Source organism: Adelges cooleyi, unplaced genomic scaffold (genome assembly GCF_023614345.1).
Source record: "Adelges cooleyi isolate 19-005CV unplaced genomic scaffold, UGA_ACOO_1.1 ACOO_flye_CR_arks_rails_tigmint_CR_PRNA_9, whole genome shotgun sequence".
In the NCBI taxonomy this organism is placed as follows: Eukaryota; Metazoa; Arthropoda; class Insecta; order Hemiptera; family Adelgidae; genus Adelges; species Adelges cooleyi.
The window spans coordinates 5,871,000-5,892,422 of NW_026096579.1; the positions used below are offsets into that span (position 1 = coordinate 5,871,000).

The 21,423-nt window shown below is 29.7% G+C and overlaps 1 long non-coding RNA gene and 2 other non-coding genes across 3 annotated transcripts; all 3 read left to right on the forward strand.

Moving 5' to 3' along the window:
• Positions 1–14,689: 14,689 nt before the first annotated feature.
• LOC126847134 (uncharacterized) lies at positions 14,690–17,308 on the forward strand. The gene is made up of 4 exons (XR_007686981.1): positions 14,690–15,411; positions 15,843–15,958; positions 16,035–16,123; positions 16,961–17,308. It is a non-coding gene; the product is annotated as an uncharacterized LOC126847134 (long non-coding RNA).
• Positions 17,309–19,258: 1,950 nt separating this feature from the next.
• Positions 19,259–19,451, forward strand: LOC126847272 (U2 spliceosomal RNA). The gene has a single exon (XR_007687021.1). It is a non-coding gene; the product is annotated as a U2 spliceosomal RNA (small nuclear RNA).
• Positions 19,452–20,467: 1,016 nt separating this feature from the next.
• LOC126847288 (5S ribosomal RNA) lies at positions 20,468–20,586 on the forward strand. The gene has a single exon (XR_007687032.1). It is a non-coding gene; the product is annotated as a 5S ribosomal RNA (ribosomal RNA).
• The last annotated feature ends 837 nt before the right edge of the window (positions 20,587–21,423 follow it).

The following is a 21,423-nucleotide window of genomic DNA, read 5'->3' on the forward strand; positions in this document are numbered from 1 at the left end:
TTTAAACGTATATTTGAATTATAATATTCAGTTGATAATTATAAAATAGTATTTAATAGCTGTACAGATTTTGTAATTTTATAATATTTTTTTCAGCCATAAAATATACATTCTCATTTTGTGTTTTGATTTTTTTTTTTTTGGTCTGGAACCTAAGTATTTTTTAAACCGCTGAACCGATTTCTTCATGTAGCAACTCTAAAAACCAGAAATCGCAACTGAAAGGCCAACCATTTTAAAAAGTCAACCCTTCCCCTTTAAACACGAGAAAAAACCACAAAAAATTTACATATTTTTCAACTTAGATTTACAGCGCTTCATAACTTTTTGGACAAAAGTTAGATCTAGAATTGAACTATGACGTGTACAATTTTCTCAATAATTGTTATTATTGATGTTTATTATTTTATTTCTAAACTTACCAAAACCATACTTTATACTTACTATACCATACTCATTACAACTACTCACTTACGTATAATACTTTCTTACTGTGCTTGCTTTATGCTGGAACAATCTTTATACTAAACAAATCAAAATTGACCAATACGAAATACTATTCTATCATAAATAACTAGAAATTTGTGGGTTTTTTTTTTAAACGTATATTTAAACTATAATATTCAGTTGATAATTATAAAATGAGATTTAATAGCTGTACAGATTTTGTAATTTTTAAAATGTGTATTTCACAATTTGAATATTTTATTACGCGAATAACTGTTGCGGCTGTGGATGAGGTGTTTCGAGTTCTATGTCGGCTGGTTTTTCAATTATTCTAGACAGATAATTCGTTTTATAGTATGGATTTGTTTACATTTTCTTGGAATTCGTTACGGTACGTACGTAACACGGGTTTTATCATTTACCGCATCGTACTCGAAGCCAACAGAGTCCCAGAGTTCACTCAAGCTCGAGTTGACGTTAAAATCTATCAGATCTTTAATTTGTCGCATTACGTCGAGGGGCTCAAATATTCCATGCATACCCCGGATATATCGCCTAATTCCGTTAATTCTATCGTCTTCATTCGGTCTGCAAAAATCATCATAGAACCTACCCAAGCGTCGCAAGGCGGTGTTCATATTATTTTCGGTAGCATTGATTATCGAGTCGTGGTAAATTTTGTCGCCGGAATCGTTATCGAAAAACAAAGTGCTGTAGAACCTCTTGAAATCTTCCAACGTTTCGGACACGTACTCGTCGTACGGTGTTATTGGGAACACTTCGGTGATACACGAAAGCGTGGCCAGAACGCGCACCACGAGCCGGTCGATTTCGCTGATCATTTGCCTAAACCGGGTTATACATACCGCGGTCGTGGCGGGATCTCCAATGTCCTTACACTCGAGCACTGCGGCCATGTTGTAACGGTAACACGTTTTCAGAGTGCTGGCGTACTGACAGCTGAAAAGCTGATGTGCTTGACGGATTTTACTGCCCGCGTTCCGGGCGGTCACTAGTGGGCGGCCGTTATTGCGGTCGGTTTCCAGTATATGTTTGACGGACAATATGCCGCGGGTGCTTCCTCCCATCCACGGCACGACTATGTTGAAACGTCTATGTTGCGGTAAATTCCTCCAACCGGGTAAATTGAATACATAATTCAAAGCGTTTACTTGATACGGCGATACCGGCACTGCTGCTGCTGCTGCTGCTATAGCGGCCGTGGAAATCGTTAAAAAAATTAAAAAAATATCACGTCCGGCTTTCATGTTTTACAAATACACGACGATCGCAACGGTCTCGAAGTACACAGGCTAGACCAAAACGGGTATGTACAAACGTCGAAAATACTGTACCCACGCGATGAACAACAACGATGATAGACGTATTTTCGATACGCGTCCACCGGGTTCGCTACACATTATGTATTCAGATGTGGTTTTGAGCTTTTGAATTAAAAAAAAACACAAAAAATATTGCCTTCGCTGCTTCAACTATTTCCCGAATTATCATCGCTACACGAGTGAATTTTAAGTTCATTAATTTGAGAAATGGTTAACTTTGTTGTAGAAAAAGCGATAAAAACCGTACCTAATTACTGTACCCGAATATGGTTTTATTAAAAAGTCTCCGAACGTTTCTTTTTATTCACATTTGTATTACAGGTTTTGGATTAAATTGTTTATACATATTATACGGTAATATACTTATCTCCACACCTGTGTCCAAACTCACTTCTACGTTAAGATTATTAATTTGTATTACTTGTAGTGGCTCTAAAAATATGTTACCATTACCTTTTGGAGATCTATACATTGGTATTACACAGTAATTATATTCATTTATTCTGATGTTTGTTATTATACAGTTCGCTTCAGTAAGTATAACTTCTTTGTAAGTGAATATACAGTCATTTATTATAAACATTATCACACCATCACTTTTGTTTACCTATATTATTATTTGTTTGGGTTATTTGATAATTATTTAGAGAAATGATATTCGTTGTATTGATAAAAAGTAGGTCGGGTTAACAATAATCTTATTGCTATTCAACTGAAAAGATTCATATTATTTATATTATTAATATTTCGCATGCATTGTATGTTTTATAGAAGTGGTTTAGAACTTACCAAAGTCTGGCCTCTTATTACTTAATTCATTGTGTGCAACTTAAAACATTTTTGTCTTATTAAAACATGTATTTAAATAAATCAAAACAAACTAAACTAAGTGTCGTATATTTGAACATCACAAATCACAATGGAAGGCAAAGACAAGAAAAATGTCTTAGGCTTGTCCTATAAGAAATGATGGCACTCAACCGAATAAATATAGAATATATTATACATAATTGATCACGATGTTGTTTGCCAATAATAATATAATATATATTTTATTAAATATCAGTTACACATATTAGAGGTTTTATATGAGTCTATAAGACGAAGATGTTATGGAGCCACATTCACTGGAGGCTGTCTTAGCTGTGGTTTCGCTAGATAGTAGATAAGGACAATGCAGTTCTCTGGATTAAAAAAATTTATTTGTGGTTAAATTTCAATTTTGGCACAAGTAAAAATTCGAAAAATTTAACGCAATATATCATGTCACATTTTTAATAAATTATAACCGCAAACTTGTGGAGGTGTATTGTTTTTTGATCACAGCATCTTGATCCAAGTTGTCTATAAGTGTATTATTTTCTGCTGGATTTCTATTATAAAGCGGTGTAAAACGCTAGTGACAGATAATGTATAAAATTTGGATTTTAATTTCAATCAGACTAGACACAACTTTGTCTAGACGAAAATAAACTAATAAATATTGACAAAAAAATTGCCCAATTTTGTTGAAATCTGCACGTGGGTAATAATATGAACAAGGTTAGGTTTTTTTAAACTAATTTAAACTTACTTAAGTTATCGAATGTATGTAGTTATGTAGTTATCGAATTGACTTCAATTCGATAACTACATGTATCTATTGTGATGGACAGTAAGTAATAATTAGGTAGTAAATTATTTAATAATTGAGCTTCAGAATTTATCCGGCTCAAGAGTCTCAAAAACTTAAGTCATTTTCAAGAAAACGTTTGTCTGACGTTAAATCGACCACCCTGTATGTTATTTTGATAGAATTATTGTATTTTCAATAATGTTTGGCACTTTTTAATGAGCGTTTCGTCGCTTTTTTTGTATATCAATAATTAAAGATATATATTATCAAACCCGCATTCAGACAGGAGCGATTAATAATTGAAATATATATTTTTTTTATGCTGAATTTCCAAAAGTATTGAAATTCAAAATTCGAACAGTCCAACGTGATTTTTTCAATAAAAATCAGATATTAATGTTTAAAAATCAAAATATTACATAAGCTTTCTTGAGATAGTAACTGGGCTGCATTAGAATCTTTATAAGAGACGTATATAATATATATAATTATTTATGATTAATTCATAAAATGGACTCTCGATACATAAATATTTTATTATAAAATTGATATTATTAAAAACCCAATATTAATTAATTTGGTTGAATATATCTTCAATAAATATATAGGACCCTTTTTTAAGGCTTTAATGTCATCAAGTTTTGTTTTCTGCTAAACATGTTTAAGTGTTTAACATGCTCTAAAATAGTTGTATCATCAAAACAATAATTTTAATTTTGAATACATGAGCTGCTGTAACAACATTGCATAAGACTTTTGGCAGTGTGATCTTCCTCATCGGACCATTAATCCGCAGCACACTCGGGTACAACTCTATACAGAAACCCTATTAATTTTTCGCTTTTAAGCGTTAAAATACCCCAAATTTGTAATTTTTTTGAGAAAAAACTCTCTTGCGGTGGAAGCCTAGACTAACCTCAAGGTCCAGCTAAGCTAACTTCGGTAGAATTTAGGAGGTGCAAAAAATTAATAAAATATTATTTAAATTTGCACTTACCTTAAGTCCTTAGGTCCTGAAAATACCAACTGCGCCAAATGTTGAAATCGTCATAGACAAAAAGGGTAATTGTTGTGAAAATAAAATATACGCCGGGTTTAAGTATCTTTATTATTTACACAAAAGGTTAAAAACAAGGTATATTCAAAAAATGTCCGTCTACAATGGAAGTGTCCGGTTGGGCGGCTGCGGCTATCCCGTCCGTGCGGCGAGCGCGGCCTGTCGGACGAGTAGGGGGGAAAGCGGCCGCGGGTGTGATTAGTACTCGGCCACCATAGGAGTCGCGATGCGACCGCGTCAACGTCATAGCGAATATCATGCACAAAGTGCATGGACAGGTGTTCCTTGGTCTTTAGTGGTCTCAAGATGAAGTGACATGTCAGAAGCAGTTGCGACCGAGGAAGTTTTCTATCTCGGCTCGTAGGCGATTCCAGGGGGCCAGCAGGAGCAGATCCGTCGCCGATGCTTGCCTTCATCTCGAGTCTGAAGCTGTCTGTCGCCAAGTGGTACCGCTGAAAATGCTGTAAAAGCTAAAAAAACTCCGCAATAGATGATTAAACACAATTGGTTAACGTCATAGCGAATGTCATGCACAAAGTGCATGAACAGGTGTTCGTTGGCTTCAGTGGTTCGCCCGGAAGGGTTCCCAAATTCGTTCGCAATTCGTCCGGTCCCACGCGGCGAAATATTGGCTGAAACATTTGCCTCGCCGCATGGGTCACATCGTAGTTCGGATATGCCAATAGCCCAGACAAAAGGTCGACGAACCTCAAGTACTGAACAGGGTCACCGTCCATTTTCTGGGCTACTAAGGTCTCGAAAATCTTCTTCTGTTCGTTCAACATTGCTAACTTAGCCGATTCGTTCCACACCTTGGCCTTGTTACGCCGCTCCTGTTCCTCCTTGATACGCCTCTTCGTTCCCACTGGCATGGTCATAGCAAATATATGAGTAATAGGCTACAACTGCCAAGCCCAGAGGGGCGATTATCCGCAGTGGGTTAAACATTCTGTAACAAATGATGAACGTATGAATGCGTTAAAACTGTATGGTCACGGCAGTTGAACAAAAAGGCGAAAGATTTATTCGTATTGAAAGGGAACCGGAGTTGAACAGTCGAGACCACTATCGCCCTGAAGATGGACTCTGCAAAGAGTCTGAAACGTCGGCATATAACTAGTGACGTGGATACATAAATGTACCGTCTTCCATATTGAATTACTTTGAATATAACCAAATGGTAAGTAAAGGCAACGTAAGTTGTAAAATATGTTACGTGTAACAATTTGAAGTCGAAGACAATTGTATGCATTTTTATTTTATTAAAACAATACAATATTGCCGCAGTAAATATATTATGTCAAAAATAAAATTAAAAACATACAAAAACAATTTATTATTAAAGCGAATAATAAAGTTTTAACTTTTAAACTTTGTCTTCATTGTAGACCAATTCAATATATATAGTACCTATAAAATATGTAATAAAATATTAAATTATATTATTTGATTACATTTTATATATTATCGGGTTGAAAATATTACTCTAATTGTCAATAAAAAAAAACAAAGTTCAAAATAATATATCAGTTATAAAGAAAAGTATACATCCGATTTCCAAATTATTTCATTTATGGGAATATTTTTTTCAGCCATAAAATACACATTCTCATTTTGTGTTTTGATATTTTTTTTTGGTCTGGAACCTAAATATTTTTTAAACCGCTGAACCGATTTCTTCGTGTAGCAACTCTAAAAACCAGAAATCGCAACTGAAAGGCCAAACATTTTAAAAAGTCAACCCTTCCCCTTCAAATTCGAGAAAAACCCACAAAAAATTTACATCTTTTTCAACTTAGATTTACAGCGCTTCATAACTTTTTAGACAAAAGATAGATCTAGAATTGAACTATGACGTGTACAATTTTCTCAATAATTGTTATTATTGATGTTTATTATTTTATTTCTAAACTTACCAAAACCATACTTTATACTTACTATACCATACTCATTACAACTACTCACTTACGTATAATACTTTCTTACTGTGCTTGCTTTATGCTGGAACAATCTTTATACTAAACAAATCAAAATTGACCAATACGAAATAATATTCTATCATAAATAACTAGAAATTTGTGGGTTTTTTTTTTAAACGTATATTTAAACTATAATATTCAGTTAATAATTATAAAATGAGATTTAATAGCTGTACAGATTTTGTAATTTTATAAAATGTGTATTTCACAATTTGAATATTTTATTACGCGAATAACTGTTGCGGCTGTGGATGAGGTGTTTCGAGTTCTATGTCGGCTGGTTTTTCAATTATTCTTAGACAGATAATTCGTTTTATAGTATGGATTTGTTTACATTTTCTTGGAATTCGTTACGGTACGTACGTAACACGGGTTTTATCATTTACCGCATCGTACTCGAAGCCAACAGAGTCCCAGAGTTCACTCAAGCTCGAGTTGACGTTAAAATCTATCAGATCTTTAATTTGTCGCATTACGTCGAGGGGCTCAAATATTCCATGCATACCCCGGATATATAGCCTAATTCCGTTAATTTTATGGTTTTCATTCGGTCTGCAAAAATCATCATAGAACCTACCCAAGCGTCGCAAGGCGGTGTTCATATTATTTTCGGTAGCATTGATTATCGAGTCGTGGTAAATTTTGTCGCCGGAATCGTTATCGAAAAACAAGGTGCTGTAGAACCTCTTGAAATCTTCCAACGTTTCGGACACGTACTCGTCGTACGGTGTTATTGGGAACACTTCGGTGATACACGAAAGCGTGGCCAGAACGCGCACCACGAGCCGGTCGATTTCGCTGATCATTTGCCTAAACCGGGTTATACATTGCGCGGTTGTGGCGGGATCTCCAATGTCCTTACACTCGAGCACTGCGCCCAAATTGTAATGGTAACACTTCTTCAGAGTGCTGGCATACTGACAGCTGAAAAGCTGATGTGCTAGACGGATTTTATTACCCGCGTTTCTGACGGTGACTAGTGGGTGGCCGTTATTGCGGTCGGTTTCTAGTATATCTTTGACGGACAAAATGCGGCGGGTTCTTCCTCTCATCCACGGCACGACTAGCTTGAAACGTCTATGTTGCGGTAAATTCCTCCAACCGGGTAAATTGAATACATAATTCAAAGCGTTTACTTGATACGGCGTTACCGACTCTGCTGCTACTAAAGCGGCCGTGTAAATCGTTAAAAAAATTAAAAAAATATGTTGTCCGGCTTTCATTTTTTCGTCAACGACGATCACAACGCTCTTGAAGTACACAGACTTGACTAATATCCGTTGTAGAAAAATGTACACCGACGATTTAATAAAAGCCGAACAAAGGAAAATTGAGAGATATTAAATTCTTTATGCGGTATGTACAAACTAGACATCGGTTAAAATTAATTTTGATACTCGTCAATCGGGTTCGCTGCATATGAATATTTGTTCAGATGTTGCTATGAACTTGAAATAAAAAAACACAAAAGTAATTGGTGGTTAAAATGAATTTTTTTTTTACAAAAAGAAATTTGTAGTTTGATTTTTGGTCGAAAAAAAGTTTTCATTAAAATTATTTTTATATACCTAGCTATAATATTATCATATATAACATACTAAATACTAATACATTGTATGCTACTTTACACCTTTAGGCTTTAGTCACATAACTATAGTAAATGTTAAAACTATTTATTTTCTTGCATTTTAGAACCCTGATTTTACATTAATTATAGATGAATTTTTAAATGTAGGATACTCAAGTACAAATACATAGGTTTGAAAAAAAAACAGATATGTGTAACGTTCTGATGACTTAGGCTCAGCTGAGTTTGATATTATAAAATAAAATTCAATTAAAATCAAATCAAAGTTATGTTATAGACTTATGTCTATAAAAAAATTGTAAAATGTTTCTAGACAACAGCTTGTGTTTATATACAAAAGACCTAAATTAACTTCAACATGTTCTTAATAAATTTGTTTTCCCAAGCTCAAACTCAAAGTATTTAATTTTGTCTTTTATTATGTCCTGAACCCAGAAAATACCATTAACTCTTTTTACCCATTATATTTATTTGGCAAAGTTTAAAAACTTAATGTATGAAAACTAAAGTACCTTTCCTGATGCAGAGGAAATAATTAAGTCTACTACCTTATTCCCGTCTATAGATAAACTTAGACCTTTCAAGGTTGATGATACTATAAAAAAAAAGTGACAAGAAAAAAACTATATATACTTTTTACGACCATGGCCAAAATAATCATACATCATAATCTGATAGTTTATATAAATGACAAAACATTGTACGAATTTATCGAATTGTATTTTTTAGTTTTTGTATGTACTCATATTATACTAACATAAAGTTAAAATAAACCAGTACAGCGGGGTCGGGGCATAGTGAGGACGGGGAGGTCATAGGTTTACAGGAATTTTTTAAATCTGAAAGTGATATAATCACTTTCGAAAAAACGCTTCGATGCAAATCGGTAGTTAGTATTTTCAAGCCAGTACAGTCCAAACCAAGCACAGTATAAATCAGCAAAATTAGAAAGTTATTAAATTGAGGTTCTGTATTTACAAATAAGCATCAAAGCGTTAATTTGAAAGTGATTTTATACAAGAGGACTAGTACAGTAGGGTACAGCGGAATCAAAGCAACGAGGGAACGGAGAGGTCACAGGTCTACAGAAATTAATATAAATAAAAGTGATAAAATTGAATAAAATGGTAACATGGGTAGACGTTACCAACCGACAGTTTTAAAGTTTGTTCGTTTCTCTGGTACACCGTGTTTGTATATCTCGAAATTATAGCCAGTTAAAGTTCTAACTTGTAAACTCATACGGTTTTTTTTTGTTTTTTCAAATTTCGACTGTGAAGAAGTAAACTTATTCAACTTTTACCCCCCCCCCCCCAAGTACCAACTAGACGAAATTTGTGATTTATAGAGTTACTACTCAAAGGAATTGGTCCAGTATTAAAAAAGTTACAGTGTATACAGATAAAAAAAAACACACATCAGAGAAAAACCAATACCTTTTCGCTTTGCATCGAAGCTAAAAACAATATTTCATAAATTGACAATTTTCACTAAATAAACTGGCGCAACGTTCTAGGGCTGTGTACATAGTTGTTTTAATATATGTATATTCTTTTGAAATGGATTTTTCGTAGGTATTTTTCGATATTCGTATGATAAATATCGAGTTTTAGAAAAACAAGTCAATCCAACTACAAAATATAAAAAAAACCTGAAATATGCCAAACTATTATTTTTGAATTTGGATTTTTTGAAAATTGAAATGTAATTCACAGCCTATATAGCCATTTTTTGGACCATTCAATAGAACCTGCAAATGCACAAATTTCTGGGCGCTATTAAAACTTTATAATATGATATCCAAGTATCCCAGAAAGGCATGAACGTGTCATATTGTAAGCATTAATCGACGGACAGTCACTGCACTGGTCAGTAATGCTATGACGTATTGTTCACGGGTACCGTTCAAGTTTAATGAACTAACTTTTTTTAAGTAATACGTGAGCCCAACTTAAATACAAATTTACTTATTCGGTGAATATTATTTCTATTGGTACATAGGTATATTTCTTAGACATAATATCTTTTATATGTTATTTGGAATACATTGTTATTAGAAAAATATGAAAGTTGATACACAATTATGATAAACAAAGATGAACATTTTACAATATACACAAATTAGTGAGCATATGAATTTTCAGAATGTGACACGGATCTTGGATACTTTAGTTTTGTTAGTAAATTTAACTGTCGTTAGTGGGCGTTAGTTTTTAGCTAAAAAAAATATACATACATATATTAAAATATTGTGTATAAATGTCGTTATAATTATCTTACACGTGAGTTTTAACTAAAATTAAAATAGGCTCCTTAATAAATTACTAAGTACAAGGCGTTTCCATTCTAAATAAAATCTCAGGGTTTACTAGTATCCATTGTTTTAATTTCAAAACAATTGTGATTTTAAAATATCAAACTATTATGTGTAAATCGGTTATAAAACAATGTTAAATATAATAATTTATTAAACATTTTCAGCATTGTTGGAAATAATTAAAAAACTGCTAGTATGTTTGTAAAGCACAAAAACTTATATTATCAACCAACTAACAGTCATTTGAAAAAAAAAATGATAAAATTGCATATTGAATTACACGTGTATTACTGTGGTGGTGGTGGTAGTGGTGGTGGTGGTGGTGGTAGTGGTGATGGTGGTGGTAGTGGTGATGGTGGTGGTCGTCTTGGTAGTGGTCGTTCTGGTAGTCTTGGTCGTGGGCGGAGTTTCAAAGCTGAAAAATCAAAAAAAAAATTACTTTGATATTTTTTTTTATCCTAGTGCATCGTGTCTAAATTACATATATTTATTTTCATCCAAAACCATTTAATTGTATTGTAGACATATCACATATGTAATATTCTTAAAATAATATTATAACTAGATATGGACAATTATACAATATTTTCATGAACATGGCAAACGTATTTTTATTTTTGACAACTCAAGGCACTATTGTAGCATTTTATAATACACATTTTAATCTTTATTGAAAATAATTTTAAAACTGCTAGTAAATTTGTCAAGCATATAAACTTATATTATCAATTAACTTACGTTTAGGAGGTACACTCGGGTCACCTGAAAAAATATTGAAAAAATAATTACTTAAATACTTTTTTTTATCCTTGTGTATAAATTATATATTTTTATTTCAATCCAAAAGCGTTTAGTTTTATTATAGCCATATAATATATGTTTCACGTATAAGTTATATATGTAAAATAATTTTATTACTGGATAAACAAAATTATATAATATTGCTAATGATTATACAGGGTGGCCCACAATGTTTAGACAGATAAAATAACTTTTGTTCTAGTAAAAATTAAAAAAAAATTTTTTAATTATTTTTACTCATTTGCGTTATAAGCACCGCGATTTTTATTGGACTTACATGTTTTACTTTTTTAGATATAAGTATATATATTTTTTTGTTACAATTTTATTTTAAAATATTCCATTAACACTTAAAAATAGATATGTATAATATACAAATAACTTAATGAGTATATATAGTTTTTAATTAATTTTTCTAAAAAAATCATCAGATGTCATAATAAAAATATTTTACTCTTATGGAAAAGCATTTTATTTTAACATAACCTCATTATTGTTACATTTGTTTTTAAATGTTTTTTATGTACCTACCTTTAGACATAGACATGATGATGCATAACACGGTTGTTATAACCAGAATAACGCTTTTAAAATTCATATTCTTAAATAGTATCTTAAATATGTATTTTTAAAATGCTAAATGAAGTATAAAATTCCGGATTAAAATTAAAGTATACCACCAAAGAGGGTGAATACTATACTAGAGTAACAGTACAATTTCTTACATTATATACAGAGATATTATGTGCTGCACAAAATTGTGGTGAAGGTAGTGTGCATTTCACAACGTCTGTTGCAATGTAAATAAATGACAAATTTCGGTTGGTATCATTAAGACACTTACTTACAACTATACGACTATATTATTGCTCTGCAGAAAAAACAAGTGGTTTTTATAATTTGGATTGTCGTTTGTGTACTTAAGTGGTTGATCCGTTTTTCTGAAATAACTGTAGCAATGTAAAAAAATATGAAAACTCTTAACAAACGTTAAGTTTTAAAAAAACAAGTCAATCCGACTACAAAAAAATGTAGAAAATTGTCAATTTTGTTTTATTTTCGTGTATCATCTTATTGATATAATTTTTCATAATAAAGCTACCAAGAAAGGTAATAACCTTGTTATTGAGAAAATTCAAAGATTTATTAAATAAGCCATAGGTAGATAAATACTTCGAAACAGGAATACTATTATTGGAATTGTACGCATAGATGTTGTATTTTATAGCTACTCCTGCTTTTATTATTTTATAAATAATAATAACAGATATATATAAAAATCCTCAGAAAATTAAAAAAACAAATATCAGTTTATATGCCGACACCGACTTGGCAAACGTTTTTTAGCAACTGTATAAAATAAAGGAAATTTAGGATGACAAGCAACCGCAACACACATACTTGAAATAGCTGTACTTTTGTCAACTGCAATAATTATATTCACTAATTATCGGTCGTGTTTAACGGTTGCCCTTTTTATATTTTTTTTTATATAAAAATTAAAAGTATTGAAAAAAAACAGACCTAAAACTCATGCTAAACATTTTTGTATTTTTATCTCCCCTTTCATGATGTTCAAGGCGTGAAAATATTCTATCTAGAATGGTGGAATTGAGCTCAACATGCCTACAGGGGAAAATGTCACCACTTATAATTATAGGATACACGTGTGTGTATTTTTATACATATAACTACAATCAAATTCTCAAGCCGAAAGGAGATTTTAAAATTAACAGTTATTTGATATTAATTAACATAGAATCTTATAAAATCGTCTAGATCTTCTATCCAAAGGGCCACTTTGGTACAGATTTTTTGAAATGTAAAATATATATTGATATATTTAAAGATTATTTGTTTAATATTATTTTAAAATATAAAACCTTAAAAAAAAACAACCGTTTTCTATTAAATTTTAAATTACATCAAATCGAACACTTTGTTCTCAACAAAATTCAGTAATTCAGTGAATTCAAAACTGACAATCCAATTTGTATTTGATATCGAGGAAAACAAATTGACCCATTGAATTGCATTTTCCATATCTATTATGTTTGTTCTTGTTATAATATTTTATTTTTACTAAAAGTCCGACTTTAACAAATTAATTTCAAATATAAAATATTTATTCCTTCGTTTTATTATAGACTCGAAAGGCATTTTTAATTAAATAGAAATAACAATTAAAAAAGTCGCGCAATTCAATTTTGTTTGGTTTTCGTGTGTAATCTTATTGATATAAATTTTCATAATAAAAATACAAAGACTATAATAAATCAGAAGTTGACAATTTTTTCGAAACAAACTTATAATTTTAAGCTAAAGTCAGTAACACCTAGTATATTTTTTTCAGCTGCTGAGAAGTATTAAATTTTTAGATATTTGTACAACGCCAAAAAAAAATGTAGGGTATACACAACACGGTTTTTTGTTACTTGTGTATTCGATAAAAATATCTTTAAGGCGTTTTCAGTTTTTCAAATTATTCGCATTTCGTTTTTTAGGTTTGCACCAATATACCTTGTTATTGCGAAAATGCAATGGTTTATTAAATAAGCCATAGGTTGATAAATACTTAGAAACAGAAATACTACTGTTGGATTTGTACGCATTGTAGATGTTGTATTTTTTTGGAACTCCTATCTTAATTAATTCATAAATAATAATAATAATAACAGATATTTATAATATATATATATATATATACAATTGTCGATTTAATAATGATTTCAAAGAAAAACAAAATGTTATATGATAAAATATATATTATTAAAATTGTACACTGTCAAACGGGAACTTTTAATATAAATCGAAAAACGACTTGTTGTTTGTCTTATGCGATGTGATCGAGCAGGGAGTATTCTTTAATTTCTAAAACAATTTTTTTATTATATTTTTATTATTTTATTATACTGATGGCGTCAACCACGAATATTCGCGTGGTTCTTTAGGTTTTATCTCCTCTCCTCTCCCCTTTCTTCCTTAGTTCAAACACTAAGTTTAGCAAAAAAAAAAAAAACTTTTTAAAAACTAAAAAATAGTTTATGTATTAGCCGAGAATTGTAATTGTGTAATTGTGTTTTGATTTTCCCTTGCGACTGCAAGTTTTCTAATGTAATATATTTTCTTTCTTAGCCTTATCTCATCAAAAAGCCGCCATAGTAAGTGAGCAGTCGGTCGCAAAGCATAACATTGTGCACAATGTGAACGATTTACATCTGTGGCATCAAGTAACATACATAAGATTTAGATTTTAAGTGTCTGTTTACCGAGTGTAACAAAAATGACCTAATCTAATAATGACACTTAATTTATACGAATAAAAATATTTACTTGTTTACCAATATTGTTCTCTAAATTATGTAGGTATTATTGAAAAAAGTTAAAATTACAAAGCTTAGAACAAAGATTTTTAACCTTATTTCATACTTTTTGAACTTTATGGAATAGCGGGGTTCACTGATAATATACTCTTATCACAAAATATATTCTTTCAAATTTTAGTATGTGATAATAATATGTTTGTTCTTGATAAATGATAATATAGTTAGTGTTATCCCGATAATATAATACTGAAGATTATAAGACCTTAAGTCATTGTGTATCAATAATTATTAATATAGTAATTTTGTTTACTCTTTAGTGTTTTGTGCTATCTCCACCATAGTCTCCTACAGAAAATATTAATGAAAGATCACCGTCAAAACGTACACCAGTAAAGTCACTTGTTCAACAAAAACTCCAGTAAAGAAGCAAGAATTATTCTAGAAAGCAATCTTCATTCAAGCTGCCAACAGAGAAAATGTTTAATATCAAACAGTCCAACAAACCAACAGCAGTTCCAATTATTAATTTTGTCAATCACTTTAATGCTACAGAAAAACGGTTAGCATCTCCCGTAACTCTGCCTAAGAGCAGAGAAATGCTTTATGAATTAAGTTCTTATGCACAACTTGCTCAATGTGTTGAATTTTTAAGGCCACAATTAAGAACAAGTTGTTTGATAGTTTGATGACTGATGAGAGTATAAAATGTGCTTTGAAAATAATAACTATTTGTGGAACTATGAACTTGGATAATAACTTCTCAGACTAAATTTCCCTCTGCAGTCTCTTCGAGTATTAAGTTGAATACATGAAATTATTATACTACAAATATGATAACACATAAAAACTGTTATCCACAATTACTACCTCATTCAAATTCAGCAAAATATTGTAGTGAACGAGCATAGCTGGATTAATTCTACGACTTTAAGATAACCGTGAGTACGTGTGTACAATATATTTAAATCAATGGTTAAATTTAAAACTGTAACCCAATACATACAACACAAAAATAATATAAGTATTTATTAAATACCTATAGTAAAAATGTTGATAGATTATTTTACCTATTGTTGTACATATATGGTACTGACATTAACGACAAATAACATTTCAATCATCCGACTATTATGATTATTATTGGCTTGATAAAAACTGAAATATATATCACAAACATGTTGGTTTGTATTTAGTTTTTTTGTACCTTTAATATTATTTTGGTTAACTGGATAGAACAATGTTAAATACATTTACTTTTATGCACTTGAAAACTATAAAAAACGTCCCTTATGCCAACAGCCAAATAGACTTTTAACCGCTTTAACCTTACTTATAAATGTATTTACTTTTTAATTTTTTATTTTTTCAGTTACTAACACCAATGGATTGATACAACAACAACAAGCTTACTACTCAAAATTATTAAAATAGTTTTCATAAATATACTTGAGTTTTAGACTCGCAAGATACATTTGATAACATGAGGTAAATATTTTATTTTTAAATAAAATATATTAAACACTACATACTTTTTATTGTTAATTACATTTTGTATTTACAGATCGATGTTTTTTAACAAAAGACAAGCTCTGCTCAGAATAACTACTTGATACAGTCGAGAGATATGCGTACGACAAGCCTGACCGAGATGTTGGTTAATTTTTATTTTTTTGTTAGTTATTTAGATTGAAATGACTAAAATTATGTAATATATACATAACATAATAATATCAATGGCATAGTGCACAAGTGTGAAAAATGATTTTTTTTTTTTAACTAATTTTATCCGGGAAAAAAATGCACTCATCACACCTGTGCACTACTATTGAAGTGTATTTTATACTTGGTATGATTTAAATTAATAATAACAATAACTTTAAATTAAAACTTATGAAAACTACAAATTATATACTTGCATTGATTTTACAATTAAAAAATTTAATAGGTAATTCAATATAATCACACGATAAATATTTTAACAGTTTAATAATACAATTCTAGCAAAAAAATAAAAAATTGAAATACTTAATAAAATAAAATAATTATTTAAATCCAAAGCATAAAGCGCACGAATGTCTTAATTATATTGGATTAATTTAACGCAAGCTAAAGATAACCAACAGTTTTTTGTTTTTGCATAAACATTAAGTTTTTTACATCATAATAATTATATATTTTTTATTTGAATATTGAATAAATAATAAACTTAATTTATTTGGTATGAATTTTACTATTAATTAGATAGTATTAATTTAATTTAAAAATAAATAAACTTGAAGGCTAAATTTACTATGTGTTTAATTCAATATGAAACTTAATAATATACTTAATAAATGTAAAAATACGTTTTCAACTATTTTTAAGGAACTTTTTTTTATTAATAAAAGAGTTTCACGTTAGTTATTATTCATTTACAAACTGTAGGTATAAATTGTATTATATTTTTATTTTGCTGCAATTTCATCTAATTTTTTTTTCTTTTTTCAGATAATCAAATACATGGGCGTCAAAGGAAAGAACGACAATCGGATGTATTATCGAACTGTATGAACGCAACTTTAATTGAACTCGAGTGCCAGCAAAGAGTTTGCTTAAAACTATTGTCAATTCAATTTGACGCATCGTCATACCGACTTTTTTTTATAACTACATGTAAAATGAATTTCTTTCTCTTAATTTCTTGATATATTTTTATGAAAAATTATGTTTGTTCATGAATCTAATATCAGAGTAATATTATTATTATGTATACTGTACACAAGTTAAAAACTGCATAATTACTTTATAATTGAAAAAAAACCCACCTAATTAATAATTAGTAAATAAAACATTTAATCGTCTACTAAAAAAAAACATTGAATTTTTTTTGTTTTTAATTTTTAAGTAGACAATTTTATGCTTATTATGATTATAATTTAAAACTAGTATAAATTTTGTGTGGAAAATTTAATATTTAATTATACCGTATACGTATTGTTTATTACCATTAAAATATTATTACATGTGAATTTCTCAATCCAAATTGTTGTTTTCTTTATCTTTACTAAATATAAAAAGTATCAGTTATAAAAAAATAGTTAAAACAAAACAAATGTTCAATTATAGTTCATATTAATTTAAAATTGGTAGATATTTTGTCCGACCGATGGGACAGTATAAAGGTTTTGTTTACTCGGACTCGTATTATACATGTTGCTATCACTAATAGTGCTATAAGCTTTTGGGGAAAATGATATATCTGTATAATATTATTATGCCTATAAATGTTCATAATAATTTTTAAAAAAAATGGGTATAAGTTATAAAAATAAAAGTTTTAGCAACATATGACATATGCATGTATATTATGTATGTTATCTTTTCAGTTTTACACTAGAACACAATTATTTAACGACTAGTTTTAGTTTCTACCGTTATTGATAAAATCCTACTACTTTATATAATATGTAAAAATAATGTAAAATCTTTAAATTCCACTTCCTCTATAGAAAGACCAAAATTCTATTCACCAAGTCTATGCAATTTTTTTCTTTTTTGTTGCTATTTTATTTAGACGATCAACAACTTTATACAAATATATTTTAATTCTATGAAAAACCAATATTTTCAAAAAATTATTATTTTACTGTTTTTGTGACCGTTACGATGGTGTTAAACAAAATATATTAAGTCATAATAGAAATTTACAAAGAACTTATATACATTTTAACTGCCAATGGTTATGTACAGAATAATAACCAAATACATAATATATATATTTTTTTTTAACAGTTAAATAATAATTATTCATAATTTTATAGGCCATAATTCACGGTTTGTTGTTGATCGAAAACTTGTGTTCTGTCTCTTTAATATTAGGCTGCTGCTACTTGATGGCAAAAGTTTTAAAAATAAACCATAGCCATTATTTTAAATTTGGTTACTATAGCAAACAGAATTTAAATGATTGTAGATTTTAACTTGTCCAAAATACTAGAGGTTTTTGTATTTTCCATAATAATTTTGATTTTGAATTTAAAAATACTAATAGATAAAAACTTTGGAATTTGACTATCTCAAAATATTATAGAGGGTTTTGACGATTGCAAAATAATTTTTGATTTTGAATTATCCAAAATACAAAAAAAATAGTAATATTGAATTTTTATGATAATTTTGGTTTTACCGGAAAATTTTTAATAATTCAAAATAGTTTGGGATTTTGAGTTTTTTTAAATACTAGAGGTTTGAGTTTTTTTGAATTTGCTTTATTAATTTTGATTTTGAGTTTTCCAAAACGCTATAAGATGAATTTTAACGGCCAAAATAATTTTGAAATTTGAATTTCCCAAAAAACCTAATGTAGGATTTTGACTTTAGCAAAATAATTTTGGATTTTGAATTTTTCCAAATTTTGAAAATAAATATTATATCACTGCAAGCATAACAGTAGTGCTATCTAACGGATGTACAGTAAAGTAGTAGAGAAGGCGGCTATACACAAATGCGCGGACCGCATTGCCTGCGGCTGCCGGTAGATACCGCTGACGCTGAATTTTTTTTGAGTTTGTGAAATTTTGGCAGGTTTTTTTCAAAAATTCGATCCAAAATCTTTACGAAATCTTTTTGAAACATATTATTTAAATTGTAATTGACATTTACAAGAAATTAGAGCAACTTTTAGCACGTTTTCGTGCATATTTCGAGCGTTTTTGACAATTTTTTCGAGTTTTCCAAAATTATCGTTCTGCGTTTTGTTTGTGCGTTTGTTTTTTGATAAATAGAATGTAGTTGGTGTTTGTAAGTATCGCTTCTCGGCCTATCGGCTAAGATCAAAGTGTAGTATCTGTTCTTATCAGCTTAACATCTGATACACCTCACATCGTGGGGTTCAAATGTTAAACTAATTTTTTCAAATTGGTGGAGAATTTGGGGCTTGCTCCTACTCCACCGCGGGTTGACCCGGTATTGCAGTACCACCGGGAACGGCCCAAATAAACGTCTTAAAAGCACATTAAAATAATACTGAATTTGTTTGACTTAATTTTTGAAAAACCAAAATAATTTTGGAAAAATCAAAATTGTGTAGAAAAAATTCCAAATTTTTTTGGAATTCTCAAAATTAATATGGAAAAGTCAAAATCCTTCTCGGGGAAGACCCAAAATTATTTTGACTTGTTCATAATCACGATGGACGACTCAAAATTATTTTGAATAAGTCAGATCCATAATATTTTTCGAAATTACATGTGTACAATACAATCATAGTTTTTGAAGAATAACAATTCATTAAATTTCGAAAATAGTTGTGGACTTGTTTAATTTTATGTTCAAATTACAATATATTATTTTGTCCTCGACTACTGTATAGTAACTAATTTAAAAAACAGCAGTCGTTTGGTTTCAAAATGATCGTCACCACCTGCTTAAGCCGCAGTAGCCCAAAAATTAAACAACAAAGACCAGTTATTTTGAAAAATGTCAAATTCCAAATATTATATACCATGGTCAACAAAATATAAAATATACATATGAAGTATTTATTAAAAAACAAATACTTAGCAACCGACATTTATTATTACTAAATTCAATCAGTTTTTATAAAATATTGTCATTACTTCATATTGCTACACTTGGTCAAAAATGCTAAATACTCCTTAGGGAACCAAACATTTTAAATTTCAAAATTCAGTTTTTAAAATTTCCTTTATTCATTCATCGCGTGGTTGTGTGATGTAACTTGGTATTTGCTAAATAATTGAATCTTACAAACATTGCCATGGCTCTTAATAACCAAAATTCCATTCATTATTACATTGTTCAACAATTAACATATTATCAGTCTGTCCATTTATCGTCAAGTACCTAATGTACAAACATATTTTAAACGTGCACAATATTTAAATAATGTAATTTAGTTTGAATTTAACTACATTTTATGCAGTGTGATATCATATTATATTATTAAAAAAAAGAATATTGTGTTTAAATAAGTAAAATAAACTCCCAATCTCCGCCAACGACCATACCACGTTGAATACACCAGTTCTCGTCCGATCACTGAAGTTAAGCAACGTCGGGCGTAGTTAGTACTTGGATGGGTGACCGCTTGGGAACACTACGTGCCGTTGGCATACTTTTTGCTTTTATTACTGTACACCATTTTTTTGTTGTGTTGTATGAACTTAAATTGTACGTCCACAGGCGGATAAGCTAAATTTTTGTTACTGGACAAATATATGAAAACAGCTCTAAGCTGTTATTACTATCATCCACTTTTAATACATATTTTTTTGTTAACATTTTTTTGGTTGAATCTTTAAAAATGTATTTCATGTTAAAATACATAATATAATTGAACACATTATTTATAAAATATAAACATACCTACATTTGTATAAATGTTATGTTAAATAATAATAATTCAAAGAATAACGCAGTTGGGTATTGTTGTATTTAATTTGTCTATATCCTTCTTAACTTTTTTTTTTATTGGAATATATTTAAACATATTATCTAGTAGTAGATGTTACAATTGCATGATAATTGCTCATTCCGCCATTCCATAAAGTTCAAAAAGTATGAAATAAGGTTTTAAAACTTTTTTCTAAGCTTTATAGTTTTAATTTTTTTTCAAATGATACCTACACAATTCAGAGAACAATATTGGTAAACAACAATATAGTTATTCTTGCCCTGTGATTATTACTGTAGATAAAAGTTTTTATAGATGTTTTTGTTGTCTGGAGAAAAACGACTGGGGCAAAAATATGTACATTTTTCTTCTGTGTGGATATGTATGGTTGAGTTATATTTATCCAATTCAGTTATTAGTCAGTTATATTATATTGTTTAATTCGAATAAACTAAAGTACTCGTTGTTCTCGGTTTTGTAGGAAAAAATATCTACAGTTTATTAATTAATACAAGCTGTTTGCGCAAATAAAATACTTATTATATTACCTGGCAAC